Below are 16,217 nucleotides of genomic sequence, written 5' to 3'. Positions count from 1 at the left end.
GGACTGAGACACAGAAAAGGCAGCATCCAACTACGGAGAACAAATCAAGTATTGCATTAAATCAAAGGAAGAGGCCTGTAAATTTGCCAAAAAAAGAGAGTCTGGAAAATTGCAGAATTCTAAAATGCTCCCAATGAGGAACAAGAAAAAAAAATTAAAAGATAGAAAACAGAATTAGAGTCAAGCACAATACGTAAAAACAGACCAAAACCTTCTGTGGTTATGTAAAACTGGAAAGATCAGCAAAAGGAAATGTGGTTTTATTACAAACTGACAAGAAAACTTCCATTAGATAAAATAAAAATGACAAAAAAACAAACAAATGCTGCATACATCTTCACCAAAAACCTCCCATAAATAAGAGAACCTAGGGACTAGTGTAAACAAGGAACTGCAAGATGAGTTTAAACAAAAAGAAATGAGACAAGAAAAATTAATGAGACTTAAATTATGTAAACTCAATTAGACTGGAGGACATACATCCTAAAGCATTGAAAGAAATGTGCGCAGAAATGGCTGATGAGTTGGAGGTCATCTTTCAAAATTGTGTCAACCCTCGAGTGTTCCCTGCATATTGGAAAGTGTCAAATATAATCCTACCATCTTAAAAAAAAAAGAAAACTAGAGACCCATTAGTCTAACATAGGGGTAAGTTTAAAGGAAATGTGCGAGGCACATTTTTCACACAAAAGGTACAGTGTGCCTGGAATGTGCTGCCAGAGGTGGTGGGAGCAGACAATAGTAGCATTCAAGAAGCACCTGGATGAATAGGAAGGGAAGAGAGGTACAGATTTTGTTAAGTGAAGACAGTTTTAATGTGGAAGGGCAAAATGTATTGGGGCATACTTGGAGGGCCATTGGGCCTGCTCCTTTGTTGAATCGATCTTTCTAAACACAACAGGCGGAGTGTTTACCGGTTGATCGCAGAAAACCCATATCAAAATAGGAACATGTTGCAGACAAGATGGATGTTTCCACAAATGAAAGTTCGAAGTTAAATTGTTTATAAAACAAGAAAGAGACAAAAGTTACTGACTGCAAAAAAAATTAATCTTTAAATGTTTTAAAGTAAGGTTAATTTTATTTTGTAATTAAATACAAATTTTCAGAAGAATATTACAGGCAAAGGATGAACTGTAAACAGAAAAGCTTGCTTTTACATCCTTAGGGTCTCTGAAAGCACTCTGCAGTCAATTAAGCCCAGTCACGTTAGAACTTAGAAAATGCTATAGCTAGAACAGATCAGAGGCTGAACATTCAACCTTAGGTGGCTCACCAACTCCTAAATCCTTTTACTCACCTACAAAAGGTATCAGTATACAACATATCACCTTCTGAATGTGCCTTAGCAAAGAAGATCGAGAGAGATGTGCAATGGTTTTTGCTTGTTTATTTTAAGCAGCTCAGTGATGCGGGATTCTGTGCTTCATGGGCTGTTCCCTGCGATGCAAATGAGACAAACATTCACTGGGCCTGGAGGACCATGAGTCAGTGAAAGATACTCTTTGGTCTGTGGAGAAAGTGAGGACTGCAGATGCTGGAGATCAGAGCTGGTCAGCATCCAAGCAGCAGGAGAATTGACATTTCAGGAATTCCTAAAGGAAGGCTTATGCTCAAAACATCGATTCTCCTGTTCCTTGGGTGCTGCCTGACCTGCTGCGCTTTTCCAGCGAAATTTTTCAACTCTTTGGTCTGTCCAAAACTTGTTGAATAATACATCTTTACGATGGAAAACCAATAAGTGTTGCAGACTAGTACAGTCCAAAAAGGTCCAGGACTATGTAAGAAAGGCTGGAAGGAAAAGCCAAGGAACTACAGACCGGTGAGCCTCAGTGGTGGTTAAGTTGTTGGAGGGGATTCTGAGGGATAGGATTTACATGCATTTGGAAAGGCAAGAACGATTGAGGGATAAGCATGGCTGCACATGGGAAACAGTGTCTCTAACTTGATTAAGTTTATTGATGAGACAACAAAGAAGATTCGTGAAAGCAGAGGCACAAGTATTGTCGGTTATGAACTTCAAAGCGTTCGGCCCTGTCCCACATGGTAGACTAGCTGGTAAGGTTAGATTGTATAGAATCTAGGGGGAAGCCAGCCAAGTGGATAAAAATATTGGTTTGAAGGTAGGAGACAGGGTGATGACGGCTAATCCATCTAACTTGCACATCTTTGGACTGTGGGAGGAAACTGGAGCACCCTCTGGAAACCCACAGACATAAGGAGAATGTGCAAACTCCAATCCAAGGTTGGAATCAAACCAGATTGCTAGCATTACGAGGCAGCAGTGCTAACCACAGAGTCACCATGTCACCCAGTTGCAGGTGGTGTTTGGCACACTTGCCTTTATTGGTCAGTGCACGGAGTTAAAAAAAAAGTTGGAATGCAGTGCTCTGGCTGTGCAGGACATTGGTGAGACCGCTTTTGGAACACTGCATACAATTCTAGTCACCCTTCCATAGGAAGCGCATTGTTAAACTTTAGGGTTCAGGAAAGACTCTCAAAAGATAGTACTGGGACTTATTTCAGCTATAAGGAGATGCAGAATAGGTTGGGACATTTTTCCCCTGGAGTGGAGACCTTAGAGATTTAAGATCATGAGGGGCATGGATATTTTGAATAGTCTAGTCTTTTCCTCAGGTGGGGCATTCCAAAAATAAAGGGCATAGGTTGAACATGAAAAGGGAAAGATTTAAAAAGCAACTGAGGGGGTAATTTTTTCCCCCCCACATAAAGGGTGGTGTGTGTATGGAATGACCAGCCAGAGGAAGTGATGGAATTAGAACACTTTAGGGCACCTGGATGGGTATATGAATAGGAAGTATTGAGGGGGAGCACAGGCCAAATGTGACAAAAAGGGACTAGGTCAGATTGGGATGTCTGGTCAATGTGGATGAGTTGGACCAAAGGGTCTGTTTCTGTGCCAAGGGAAGCACTAAAGTCCTAAACAGCTGCAGCTATGGCACAGTGGGGAAAGATCACCTCTTAAATCCTTTGCTTGTTTGGCTAGAGGCAACACTATCCAGGACAAGCAGGCAAAAGTGAAGACTGCAGATCAAAGTTGAGAGTGTGGTGCTGGAAAAGCACAGCAGGGTCAGTCAGCATCTGAAGATCAGGAGAATAGGCGAAAGGGAGGACTGCAGATGCTGGAAGTTAGAGTCAAGAGTGCTCATTCCTGATGAAGGGCTTTTGCCAGAAACGTTGATTCGCTTGCTCCTCAGATGCTGCCTGACCTGCTGTGCTTTTCTAGCACCACATGCTCGACATTATCCAGGACAAGCAGTCCATTCCAGACATTATGTCATGGCTGCAACATTTAATATGTATAAAATGCAACATGGCAAGTCACGGCGGCTTCTTCATTAGCACATTTCATGCAAATAATCCCAAACCATCTAAGACCAGGACAACAGGTGCAGAGAAAACCAAGATCAAGAAATACTCCACTGTCACTTGGATACATGATCACCATCCCTTCACTGTTGCTGAAAAGCTGCCTATAGAATTATGGAAATCTCAATTAAAATCAGTAGTTTCATTAAAATGACTCAACACCGTCCTAAGGAAAACCAAGCTTAGAAGTTATAGTGGCCTTCCCAAAGATGGATCCTGAAAAAAAATAATTCACATAGAAAAGTAACAAGTGCATATAGATGTAGATATTAATCCAAATAAATTTAAATTTTAAGCATATCATGATAAGCTATACTGGGAAAGCATATGCTCACATGGTTTGGAAGCAAAGTGCTTATACCAATCCAACTCAAGTAGGTAGGGAATCCATAAGGGTTAAGATCAATCTATTTTTGGCACCAATGAAAACGAGTGGAGCAGGATGACAGCTTCAATTTCTACATTCACACAGAACCCACTTTTCACCGAGTTTGAATACAAGAATTGAGTTTTGTAGTATCTAAAATCACTTTAAAACAATAACATCCTTCAAAATCACTGGCAGACAGACCAGTCTTGTTAATCCTAATTTGAAACCTCAATATACTAAAATGATTATCTCCATTACCAACAACCATTGTACAACTTGAAGTACATTCTGTAACATGCCCAAATTTGAAGTGGTAATTATCCATAATTTCAAGTTTTCCAGTTTTAGCAAATATAATAGATGAGATAAAGTTTGATCTCATTCAGTAGAGAGTTTAACACCCTCACTATAATCTCTCAATTGGCTGTCACTGACTAAGAGTTAAAATCCATATTGATTCCCAACTTTAAGTCTTCAGAAATCAGAACTAGTGGTGAAAACTTTCAAACAAGATTGGAAGATAACTTTTTAAGTTACATCACATACATTAATCAGTCAATTCTAAAATTGAAGAACAGGTAAGTGAATCTATTAAAAGCAAACTACTGGGCAAAGACTAGGAATTTAAATTAAATGCCAGATTGATAACATTTAAACCAATCATGAGTGGAGCCAGTCACCTATCCAGCCACAGTTACAAACCCAGCCGTATCACAATTTAAATGCAGCACGTTAAGACAAAATTTTCACACCTGAAAACACGTTCTACACAATTGACAACTTCCTTCAGTGAATAAACATATTAATTTCACAAGTTTAATACATTGTCTAGGAACGACTAGACAGGTCTTAAAAAGATTAGACCAACATGCAATTTTTGCTGGAAGTTTCCCAATTATCAACAGATTAAGTTTCGCCATGTTCGGTGACTAGACTCCCTGACGTTTCACAAAAAAAGAGTAACATCTTCGAAGATAACTGTCTACATTTGCGAGGCGTTATAGCTTGCTCTCCTCACATGCAGAAGAGGTCCCAGACCAGGATACAGGCGGCCAAGTGGATTGAAAAAGCGGCCTAGAGCAAGGAGTGGTGAAGAAAGTAAAAGGTGGAACAGAACCTGCTTCCACCTGGGATCAATACCCAGGGTGTATCCAGTCAGTAGCGCAGAGATAACCTGCGGAGTGAGAGCTTTGCAGCAACAGCTTTACAACGTGCATTCCTAGACCCCAAAGTCTCGCCCACCATTTCACAAGATCGTGCGCACACCACCCGGATTCCTTTTTTTAGAAAAAGTCGTTAGCCACGTCGGGAGGAATCCACATTGACCCTCATCCTGGAGCACCAACCAACAACCACCGCAGGCAGACTGCCCAAAAAGCGATCGGGGCGGCGGAGATAGAGAGATATTTCCCTACCCCGACCCCACGCGGCCGCCATTTTACCCCCTCTACAAGGGGGGGGGGGGGGAGAAGAGAACGCGGACCGAGAAGGGCGAGCGGCAAAGCGGACCGAAAAGTGAGAGAGGGGTTAAGCAAAGAAAGACGGCAGCAGCAGGAGAACGAAATTTAAAAATAAAAGAGAAATGGAAAAAAAGTTAAACATCCGTGCTCGCTTCCCGCCAATCCCCTTTTCCCGCTTGGAGATTTTTTTTTCCCCTCTTGAATGTATTCGCTTTTTCGTTCTGTCCAATCCCGAAGGCGGGGGGAAAGCGGGGATTGGGGGTGGGAGAGTTGTGTGATAAGAAGCTACCCCCACGCCGTATCACTGCCTCTTCTCACTCCCATTTTCCTGTCCAACTCCAGCTCGCAGCCTGTTGGCAGCAATTTGCCGGACTTACCCCGCGCTTTTGCCCCTCTGATTGGCTCCGGTATTAAACACAATGCCCCGGCGGCGAATAGGAACACAGCAGCACAAGATGGCGACCAACTGCGAGCGGCCTTCTCCTTCGCGAAACCGCTTGCTGCGCATGCGCTGTCCGGCCGCCGATGAGGGGGCGGGGAGCCGCACCACTGCACCTGCGCGGCATTCACGTCCCCCTCCTCAGGGAAATCTGGCATGAATCACGTGGTGCCTTTGGCTCACGTGGGCCCTGGCGCCGCAGGGGCATGTGACTCCAGTGAGGTGCTGCCGCCATCTTGGTAATGGAATGTTTTTTCTTCTTTCGCTCGTTCGTGTAGGCTTCTGGCTGGTAGCCTGCTTTTTTTTTGTTTTGAAGTTGCCATATTTGTTAATTAATTACCCGAGCAAGATCCACCGCAGATACCCTTTGAACAAAGGAATGGAAAAGACTGTAAGTCACTCGAAAGTGTCTTGTGACAAGCCCCATCTGTTGAATGGTAGGTTGTGAAGATTTGTTGGTGTCTCTGGCTGGGCCAGCATTTATTGCCCATTCCCAATTGCTGAGGGGGCAGTTAAGAGTCATCTACATTGCTGAGGTCTGGAGTCACATGTAGGCTACACAAAGTGAGGATAGCAGTTTCCTTCCCTAAAAAGATATTAGTGGATGAGTTTTTCCAACTGTTGGTATTGGTTTCACCCTCATCGTTAGTCTCGTGATTCTGGATTTTTTTATCGAATTCAAACTTCACAGCTTGTCATGATGGGATTTGAACCAAGGTTACCTGGATCTCTGGATTCATAGTCTAGTGATAATACACTGGCCTATCGCCTTCCCTAAACTGCTCCAAATCTTGAAAATAAATGTGAATCAGGAATTTAAATTGAGGACGAAACTTACAAAACTTACCATTAAAGGGAAGCAGTACTTAATAAATTGACAAGTATCCAAGTACACATGGATTTTGTTAGGTTCTTAAAAGGAGTGAAGTCAAATAAATAATTGCAGATACTGTAAATGTGACACAAACCCAGAAAGTTGCTGGAAAAAACTCAGCAGGTCTGGCAACATCTGTGGAGAGAAAATCAAAGTTCACATTTTGGGTACAGTGATTCTGGGTGATGTTGGTACAATAATAATGACCATGGGTTAGAAATGCAGAGACTCTGAGCTAATACCTAAGTGATATTGTGGGAGATTAGAAATGTTGTTTTTGCAGATGGGTGAGGGGTGTAGTCGGGGGAAGGGAAGGGGAACATTATACAAACGGTCGTGGAATTCTTGTAGCATGTAGCATACTTAAGGCTAAGACTTGAATGAATATAGAGGGTCTTTTAAAGAAAATAGTTTTAAGCTAGGGAATAACTTTAAAGTGTTGTAGCTGACCACAAAAGAAACAGCAGGGGCATTTCACAATAAAGCTTATAGTATGATAAGAGAAACTGGATAAAAGAACAAGCTGTAACAAACAAGGAACAAAGAATGCAGACGAGGACAGCAGGATGGCCAGATAAGAAAATAACTAACAAGTGAGGTAATCGGCTTATGATAGGATGGGAAAAGGGAGGCATGATTCCGCAACTTGTAAACTAAATAAGAATACTAACAGGCTCTGTTTTCGCGCGCATTTCTGTTTGATTACAGAAGCATCCGGTACTTGCAAGACTGTACTAAATTGTTCTTGTTTCCAAGGCTTTGTCTCAGGCTGATTGACTTGTGAGTGAGTTCTGTTTCTCACAATATGAGTTCAAATCCCATAGTGGCATCCCTCAGTGCCAAGGTTTGATTCCAGCCTTGGGTGACTGTGTGGAGTTTGTACGTTTTCCCCATGTCTGTGTGGGTTTCCTGCAGGTGTTCAGTTTTCCTCCACAGTCCAAAAATGTGTAGGCTATAGGTGGATTAGCCATGGGAAATGCAGGGATAATGTGGGGGGATGGTTCTGGGTGGGATGCTCTTCAGACAGTCAGTGCAGACCTGATGGGTTCAATGGTCTGGATCTGCATTGTAGGGATTCTATTATTCTTCAGAATGAACTTGAACAGTCATTGGACTCAAAACCTTAACTCTGTTTTTCTCCCTGTAGCCAGACCTCCTAAGTTTCTCCAGTACTCTCTGCTTTTGAGTCTTAAAAGATGTAGCAAGTGAAGTGCTGGTCTGTAACATTAACTATTTCTCTCAGTACAGATGCTGCCAGACCTAATTGTCTGCAGCATTCTGTGTTTAAGATTTCTAGCATCCTGGGTATTTTGCTTTCATTAAATGTAGCTGGTCAGATTGTTTATGCATTTGTTTTAATTTTCTAAAACTCATTATATTCAGGCAAGGGTCTTCTACATTGGAAAATAGCAATTGTAACTATTTTATTCTAAAAGGGAGGCAGGCAGAAAAGTGGAAGCTGATTGCTGGGCCTGTGCTGAGATATTTGCATCATCAGTAGTCACAGGTGAGGTGCTGGAAGACTGGAGGTTGGCTAGCATGATATTATTATTTAAGAAAGGTGGTAAGGAGAAGCCTAGGATCTATAGACCAGCGAGCATGATGTCGGTGGTGGGCAAGTTGTTGGAGGGAGTCCTGAGGGACAGGATTTACACATATTTGGAAAGGCAAGGACAGATTACAGATAGTCAGCGTGGCTTTGTGCGTGGGAAATCATGTCTCACAAACTTGATTTTTTTTGAAATAGTAACAGAGGATTGATGAGGGCAGAGCAGTGGACATGATCAATATGGACTTCAGTAAGGTGTTCGACAAGGTTCCCCATGGGAGACTGGTTAGCAAGGTTATCTCTCATGGAATATAGGGAGAACTCGCCATTTGGATGCAGAACTGGCTCAAAAGTAGAAGTCAGAGGGAGGTGGTGGAGGGTTGTTTTTCAGACTGGAGGCCTGTGACCAGTGGAGTGCCACAAAGATCGGTGCTGGGTCCACTACTTTTCATCACTTACATAAATGATTTGGATGGAACATGGGGGGGGGTGGAATATTGGAAATGTAGTGGACAGCGAAGAAGGTTACCTCAGATTACAAGGGGATCTTGATCAGATGGACCAATGGCACAAGGAGCGGTAGATGGAGTTTAATTTAGATAAATGTGAGGTGCTGCATTTTGGGAAAGCAAATCAGAGCAGAATTTATGCACTTACTGGTAAGGTCCTGAGGAGTGTTGCTGAACAAAGAGACCTTGGAGTGCAGGTTCATCGCTCCTTGAAGATAGAGTCACAGATAGATAAGATAGTGAAGAAGGTGTTTGGTATTCTTTCCTTTATTGGTCGGAGTATTGAGTATAGGAGTTGGGCGGTCATTTTGCGCCTGAACAGGATGTTGGTTAGGCCACTTTTGGAATACTACATGCAGTTCTGGTCTCCTTCCTTTCAGAAGGATAGAACAGAGAGAACAGTACAGCACAGTACAGGCCCTTCAGCCCTTGATGTTGTGCCAACCTTTTATCCTACAATAAGATCAAACTAACCTACATACCCTTCATTTTACTATTGTCTATGTGCCTATCCAAGAGTCACTTAAATGTCCCTAATGTATCTGACTCTCCTACCACCACTGGAAGTGTATTTCACACACCCACCACTCTGTATCAAGAACTAACCTCTGACAGCTCCCCAAACCTTCCTCCAATCATCTTTAAATTATATCCCCTCGTGATAACCATTTCTGCCATGGGAAAAAAAAGTCTCTTAATATTCACTCTCTCTGTGCCTCTCATCATCTTGTACACCTCTATTAAGTCACTTCTCACCCTTCTTCACACCATGAGAAAAGCCTTAGCTCCCTCAACCTTTTCTCATATGACATGCCCACCAGTCCAGGCAGTATCCTGGTAAATCTCCTCTGTACCCTCTAAAGCTTTCACATCCTTCCTATAATGAGGCAACCAGAACTGAACACAATATTCCAAGTATGGTCTAACCAGGGGTCCATCAAGCTGCAGCATAACCTCACCACTCTTAAAACTCAATCTCCCTGCTAATGAAAGCTAACACACCATACGCCTTCTTAACAACCCTATCAACTTGGGTGGCAACTTTGAGGGATCTATCCATGTGGACCCCAAGATCCCTCTGTTCCTCCACACTGCCAAGAACCCTGCCTTTAACACTGTATTCTGCATTCAAATTTGGCCTTTCAAAATGCATCAATTCACACTTTTGCAGGTTGAACCCCATTTGTAACTTATCAGCCCAGTTCTGCATCCTGTCAATGTCCTGTTGAAACCTACTACAGCCCTCCCTATGATTCATAGCTCCACCAACCTTCATGTCATAGGCAAACCTACGAATCCACCCTTCTACTTCCTCATCCAAGTTATTTATTAAAATCACAAAGAGCAGAGGTCACAGAACAGATCTCGGCGGAACGCCACTGGTCACCGAGCTCCAACATTCTGCCAAGTTGCAAGTAGTCAGAGAATAAGTACTGTTTTCAGGACTGGGCAAAAGTGAAGACTGAAAATGCTGGAGATTAAAGTCGGGAGTGTGGTGCTGGAAAAGCACACCATCCGCGGAGCAGGAGAGTTGATGTTTCAGGCAAAAGCCCTTCATCAGGAATGAGACTCTCCTCAGGACAGTCAGGACAGTTAATAAGCCCAATAAGTTACTGATGCATTCACATTAATTTAGACATTGCCAAGTAACTACAAAAATATGCATGTGTATACCATTGCTTTTTCTGCACAGAAATAAGCAAGTTACCAGATAAAAGTAATACACTTGGATACCTTGATTGTTAATAAAACAGCATTAACGTAAAAATCATGTACATGTCATGTGATTCAGTAGCGCAAACGAAATTATACATTAACATCCCTAAAAATATTTTGACCAAACAGGAAATGCTGGGCTGTTCCCCATACTGGATTCAGTATAACATGATGTGCTGAACAGATCTGATCATCTTACTCATGAGCTGACATCTGCTTTCAGCTGGGAAAACCTCTTGCACAAGTGTACAACATGGAAAAGAAATTAAACATAAGCAGATGCAATAGACAGATTCTCTCCAGTGCATCATTTAAAAGTTCTGAAAAATATAAATGTTCTATGATCTTAAATAAACTGAGCATCAATTTCTAAATAAACCCAATTTTTATTTGTTTTTTCCACTGGTGAGGCCAGGATTTACTACCAGAATCCTAGCATTAGAAGTGATGATGTGGTAGTGAACTAATATCAATGGATACGTAGAAGCTGCCCTCAGCAGGTGATGTCACCAAAGCATAGAATGGTGATGAAAATACAAAAAGAAAATGGGGAAAAAAAAATCAGCGCGTGACTCAAGACATTAAATAAAACAAAGTGTCAGAAAAACCCAGTAGGTCCGGCAGCACCCGTGAAGGGAGAAACAGACTCAACATTTTGGAACCAGAAGTCAAACTGGACTTGAAACATCAACTCTGCTTCTCTCCGCACAGACTCCGCCAGACCGACTGTGTTTCAGAGGCACTTTATGTTTTCATTTCAGATCCCCAGCATCTGAATTGAATTGAATTGAATTGAATTTACTGTCACATGCACCGAGACACAATGAAAAGCCCCATCCCGCGAGCAACACAGGCAGATCACATAAACAAATACCACAGATAGCACATAACAGGTAAACAACAGCAAAAACAAAAACACAGGCACAGGCAAACATCAAGAGCCTGCAAGTCCACCCAGCACTCCAACAACAGCAGGGCAGAAACTGCCGCAAAACCAGCTGGCGCGCGTGCTCAGGCCTTTGTACCCTCTCCCCGATGCAACATGCTTCCATTATTGCTGCTCTTCAGTTATAGAATCATAGAATCCTTACAGCGTGGAAACAGGCCCTTCAGCCCTCTGAAGAGCTATCCACCCAGACCCCTTCCCCAACCCTATTATCCTATATTCAACCCAGAATAATGTACCTAACCTACACATCCCTGAACACTATGGGCATACCTTAACATCTTTTGGATTGTGGGAGGAAACCAGAGCACCCGGAAGAAACCCACACAGACACTGGGAGAATGTGCAAACTCTACACAGTCACCTGAGGCTGGAATTGAACCTGGGTCCCTGGCAGCAGTGCGAAACACGAAGCCAACATGCTCTTTTCTGCAGAGGTGTTGCAACTTTACCTCGCCTTCTGCTTTTAAGTCATCTCGTCCTGATCAGGTGTACCCCAGAACTCTGTGGGAAGCCAGAGAAGCGACCGCCAGGCCCCCCGCTGAGACACCTGCACCACCGATAGCCACAGGCTAGGCACCGGAAGATCGGAGGCCGGCCAACGCGGCGCCACCGCCCAAAAAGGGTGGGAAGGACAAGCCAGGGAACCACACACTAGCAAGCCTGACGCCGGCGGCAGGCAAGCTGCCAGAGGGAATCCCAAGGGACAGGATGCACATGCACCCGGAAAGGCAAGGACCGACCAGGGGCAGCCAACACGGCCCCGCGCGCGGAAAACCATCTCCCACAAACCCGATGTTGTGAAACTTGAAAGGGTTCAGAAAAGATTTATGAGGATCGTGTCAGGGTTGGAGAATTTAAGCTGTAGGGAAAGGCTGAATAGGCTGGGGCTGTTTTCCCTGGAGTGCTGAAAGCTGAGGGGTGATCTCATAGAGGTTTATAAAATCATGAGGAGCATGGATAGGATGAATTGACAAAGTCTTTTCCCTGGGGTGGGGAAGTCTAGACTAGAGGGTGTAGGTTTAGGGTGAGAGGGGAAAGATATAAAAGGAACCTTAGGGAAACGTTTTCACACAGAGGATGGTGCATGTGTGGAATGAGCCGACAGAGGAAGTGGTGGAGGCTGGTACGATTGCAATGTTTAAAAGGCAGATGGATGGGTATTTGAATAGGAAGGGCTTAGAGCAATATGGGCCAGGTGCTGGCAAATGGGACTAGATTAGGTTGGGATATCTGGGCAGCATGGATGAATTGGACTGAAGGATATGTTTTCGTGCTGTACATCTCTATGACTCTATGAGATCAGTGGTTTTGTCAGTCTGAAGCCAGAACCTATTTTGGTGGCCAGGATGAGACTCTGAAATTCAGAAGAAAGTGGGAGTCTCTGCACATTGTGCAAGAGTTCAAACCTACCTCCATTAGTGCCATTATATCTTCCGGAATGGCCAGAAAGGTCATGCTAAAGAATCCATATTGACTATGCTGTATCTTTTGAAGGGTGAATGCTTTTTATAGTGGTTAATGCACATACTAAATGATCTGAAGTTGACACCTTCAGAGAAAATGATTGGAGGGTGATCTTTGTGAAGTTTGCTTATCTAGAACAACTTAGTGAAAATGGTCCACATGAATTGATGGACTATGTAAAGCAGCATTCAACATATCTGATCATTCCCTTTTCAGCCAGCCACAATGGTTTGGTACAAAGATTTGTTCAAATGAAAGTTCAATAACAAGGGGGCATAATTTTAAAGTGAAAGGCCGGAGGGTTAGAAGGTGCTTGAAGAAATCTTTTCATTTAAAGGGCTGTGTGTTCTGGAAGGGTAGTTGAGGTAGACATCCCCACAACTTTTAAGTTCTCAGATAAGCACTTGAAATGTCATAATGCTCAACTTAGATTTTAGATTTTATTGTCGCCTGTACTCAAGTGCAGGAGTACAGTGAAAACTGTGTAATGTTGCAACCAAATCACCATGTTAAGTACTTAGTGTTGTGAAGTTGGGTAGAGTATTTGTGAATCGCAAGACAGGATGTTAGAATTTGATATTTGTAAAATGATAGGGGGGAAGAGTGTGTGGTCCCTTTTAAAAGGTGATTTTTTTTTCTATGCTCAGCAATTTGAAGATAAGTGTCTATGGGCAGCAACTCGCCAGTTGCAGGTGCTCTAATTGAAACATTTGTATCAAAAGGCTATACTGTTAGAAGGCAAAGCAGCATTTTTACCAAGACACCAGATCTTAAAATTTAGCCAATTAATTTAAACCAGGCACTTGAAGACTAAGGACCAATTAAATTTAAATCTGATGGTTTTGACAATTTACAGCCAATCAGATTGTAAAATACAATTAATAGGTCATCAAGGGTATGAAAGAAGAGGACATTTGAAAATCAGTGGAGTTCAAACTGCCATCTGAAGAGATTAGCTCTCTTGGCTCTGAGTAACCATATCTGACTAAAGGTGTGGCAGCACTCTTAGCTATATTCCTAACACCAGAATTCGGTGGAGAGAGGTTCCTGGCACAAGGATTGAAAGGAGGATGCATTCCTGAAACAAGGTCAATGGAGAGGACACAGAAAGGTCCAGAAGACGTATCCTAGCTGTAGTTTTCGGAGACAATTTTATTGGATTTTATGTAAGTGGGACTTGTATTTATTGAAACAGCAGACCATTGGAATTCTGTTTAATCAGGAATAGTTAGTAGTTAGATGGGAATTGTTTGGTTTGTTAGTTATTCTGTTAATTTGTTCATTGTTGGAATTAGATAAATAAACTGTTACTTGTTGATTATAGATTGAGTGAAAGGATTTCACTCCTTTATAACAGATTTGGGGGATTATACCCCTTGTCACACTTTTTTTAACAGGTCGAGGCGATATGAGCCTCTCCGAGTGTTTCGGCTTTAGTTGTCAGAGTGGGGCTGACCTTCTCTTCATAACACCAGGTACAAAAAACTTAGATACAAAGTAATAAGAGAAACCGAGTTAAAAATGTTAAGTATTTATAAAAAGCACTTTGTAAAATAAGTAGAAAAATAAAGAAATGAGGTAATAGTTAACATTAAAATCTTTCTTAATTTAAAGTAGGAAAATAAAGGAATAAGTTAAAAGTTAAATACTCCTATCTCGCTCTCTGGGAAACCTCAGTTGCCTGTTCTTGATACTGCAGCCGCAGATACTACTGCTGTTGCTGAAGCTGTTGCCTCTCTGATCTCCCCCAATACCTTGGGAATATGCTCAGCCAGGACTCACTCACTCACTCGCATGCTGAGCTGAGACACCGCCTCAAATCTAGTGGGCCTAATGCAGATTTAGTATAGCCTTGGTGGTACAGACTCAATGGTCTGACAGGCCTCTTCTGTGCTATGAGTCTAGGTGGGTACCAGTCATCTCCATAACATGGACTGGACTGGTCTCCTATGTAATATAAACAAGAGGTTACGTAGTATGGCGAAGACATGCAGATCAACTCTTGGCAACTAGAACAAATGTGACAGGGACACCATTAATTGAAGATCTAAAAACAATTGAACCAGATAGAGACGTGGACAGATCTGAGGACAGAACAGTAACTGAAGCATCTGAGTGAGACAGTCAAAGTAAGATAAAGTCACCATGGTCTTTCCAGTCCATAGGACTGCTTTCTCATTAGAGAGAGCAACTGGTGGTAGTTTAACCTGAGGTTCACTATTCCTCGGGCAAAGGGAGAAATTGAGAAGGGGACTCCTTCATGGTAACCTCAACTAGTGCAGGAATTGAACCCATGCTGCTGGCATCACTCGCCAGTTATCCAGCCAACTGAGCTAACCAACTCCCTTTCAGTGAGCTGATACTGCAGTGGAGAATACAACGACACTGTGTAAATCGCTGAACATTCTTCATCTCAGAAAAAGATGACAGGTAATGTTCCTTGTACACCTAAACAGAAGAGGTTAAAGACAACAAAAACAAACATGCACATGCAGTGAACCATCAGCCACACACAAACTGATGTCCTTTAGAACATATTACCTATTGACTTTTTTAAATATATCATTTTTATATATAATTGTAAATGTTGTGACTGTTTTTGTTGCAGGGATCTTTGATGTAGAGGTGGAAGTTTGTAGTGTATTTGTAAGTATGGAGGACAGTCATTTTAAGTCCAATGACATGATAATATTTGTGTGGTAAAACAGCTGTCTAACCTTTGCTGCCAGCAGAGTGAACACCTCCTTAATAAAGCTCCCGATGTTTAAGGCTTCAGTCTCCTGGTCTTTCTTGGAACTTAATAAGAATTTTCATCCTTGTCATGTCCTTCCGTTCATCTCTCTCTATTGCAGTAACATCTTCTATCTAGGTACGTACCTTGATGATGGTGAATCAATTTTATTTAATCAAGGTGAAGCTCATGCAATTTTAAATATCAGGGTTTGATTCCACGCCCTCTATAGAAATTGGCTGCATGAAACCAGTGGGCAGTGACCTACCAGCTAGGCCCAAAGCAGTGGTTAGTCGTATAGAAAGGATATTGGGAGAGCCTTGCACTGAGAGTTGAAGCGCCTGAGGCAATCTTGGGAGATCTAAGCTCTGCTTTTTTCAGATCCAGAGGAGTGTTTCAAATAAAGTTTAAAAGTCGTATTTATTTGAGCCATGGCCCTAATTCTTCTCGGTTCATTCATTTGGTGGAAAAGCAGCAATCAATTCCCTGCTCATATGACTTGTTGGATAACGGCTGAGCCCTAGTCGCAATAAATAAGTCTCTACTAGTTTCCAGCAGCTGCCTGACACTGCAGGCTCTGTAGAGCAGGTCAAAGTGGAATCTTGTGTAAAGGGGGTGGAACCTCAAGTGTGTCAGTCTCCTGGCCTGCCAGATTTCTAATTGAGGAACAGCATTAAAATTTAGTTTGTCACTTTAGTATTGGGTGAGACCAAAAGCATTATTAACTAACTTTGAATCAGGTTTCAGGATTGCTGATAGGTGTGGA

General features: G+C 42.5%; 1 protein-coding gene and 1 long non-coding RNA gene across 7 annotated transcripts in view; one reads left to right on the top strand and one right to left on the bottom strand.

The window, feature by feature from the left end:
- The window catches only part of LOC122563074 (nuclear transcription factor Y subunit alpha-like), a 66,167-nt gene extending 60,437 nt beyond the window's left edge, over nucleotides 1-5,730 (bottom strand). For 5 of the 6 annotated variants that reach the window (XR_006315479.2, XM_043716456.2, XM_043716457.2 and 2 more), the window contains exon 1: nucleotides 5,598-5,730. The gene's annotated coding sequence lies outside the window, so the exon portion shown is untranslated. Of the gene's footprint in view, nucleotides 1-4,877; nucleotides 5,502-5,597 lie in introns of those variants that run through there. The other variant, XM_043716453.2, reaches the window with a different exon arrangement.
- Nucleotides 5,731-5,842: 112 nt separating this feature from the next.
- On the top strand, nucleotides 5,843-15,443 carry LOC148145078 (uncharacterized). Its single transcript, XR_015750982.1, has 3 exons — nucleotides 5,843-6,096; nucleotides 14,118-14,195; nucleotides 15,329-15,443. It is a non-coding gene; the product is annotated as an uncharacterized LOC148145078 (long non-coding RNA).
- The last annotated feature ends 774 nt before the right edge of the window (nucleotides 15,444-16,217 follow it).

The sequence above is a fragment of the Chiloscyllium plagiosum genome, unplaced genomic scaffold (genome assembly GCF_037043375.1).
Source record: "Chiloscyllium plagiosum isolate Xiang-an unplaced genomic scaffold, Cpla_swu_hap1 HiC_scaffold_26, whole genome shotgun sequence".
Classification (NCBI taxonomy): Eukaryota; Metazoa; Chordata; class Chondrichthyes; order Orectolobiformes; family Hemiscylliidae; genus Chiloscyllium; species Chiloscyllium plagiosum.
Note: the sequence above shows the minus strand (reverse complement) of the source record. Positions and strands in the feature narration are given on the sequence as shown.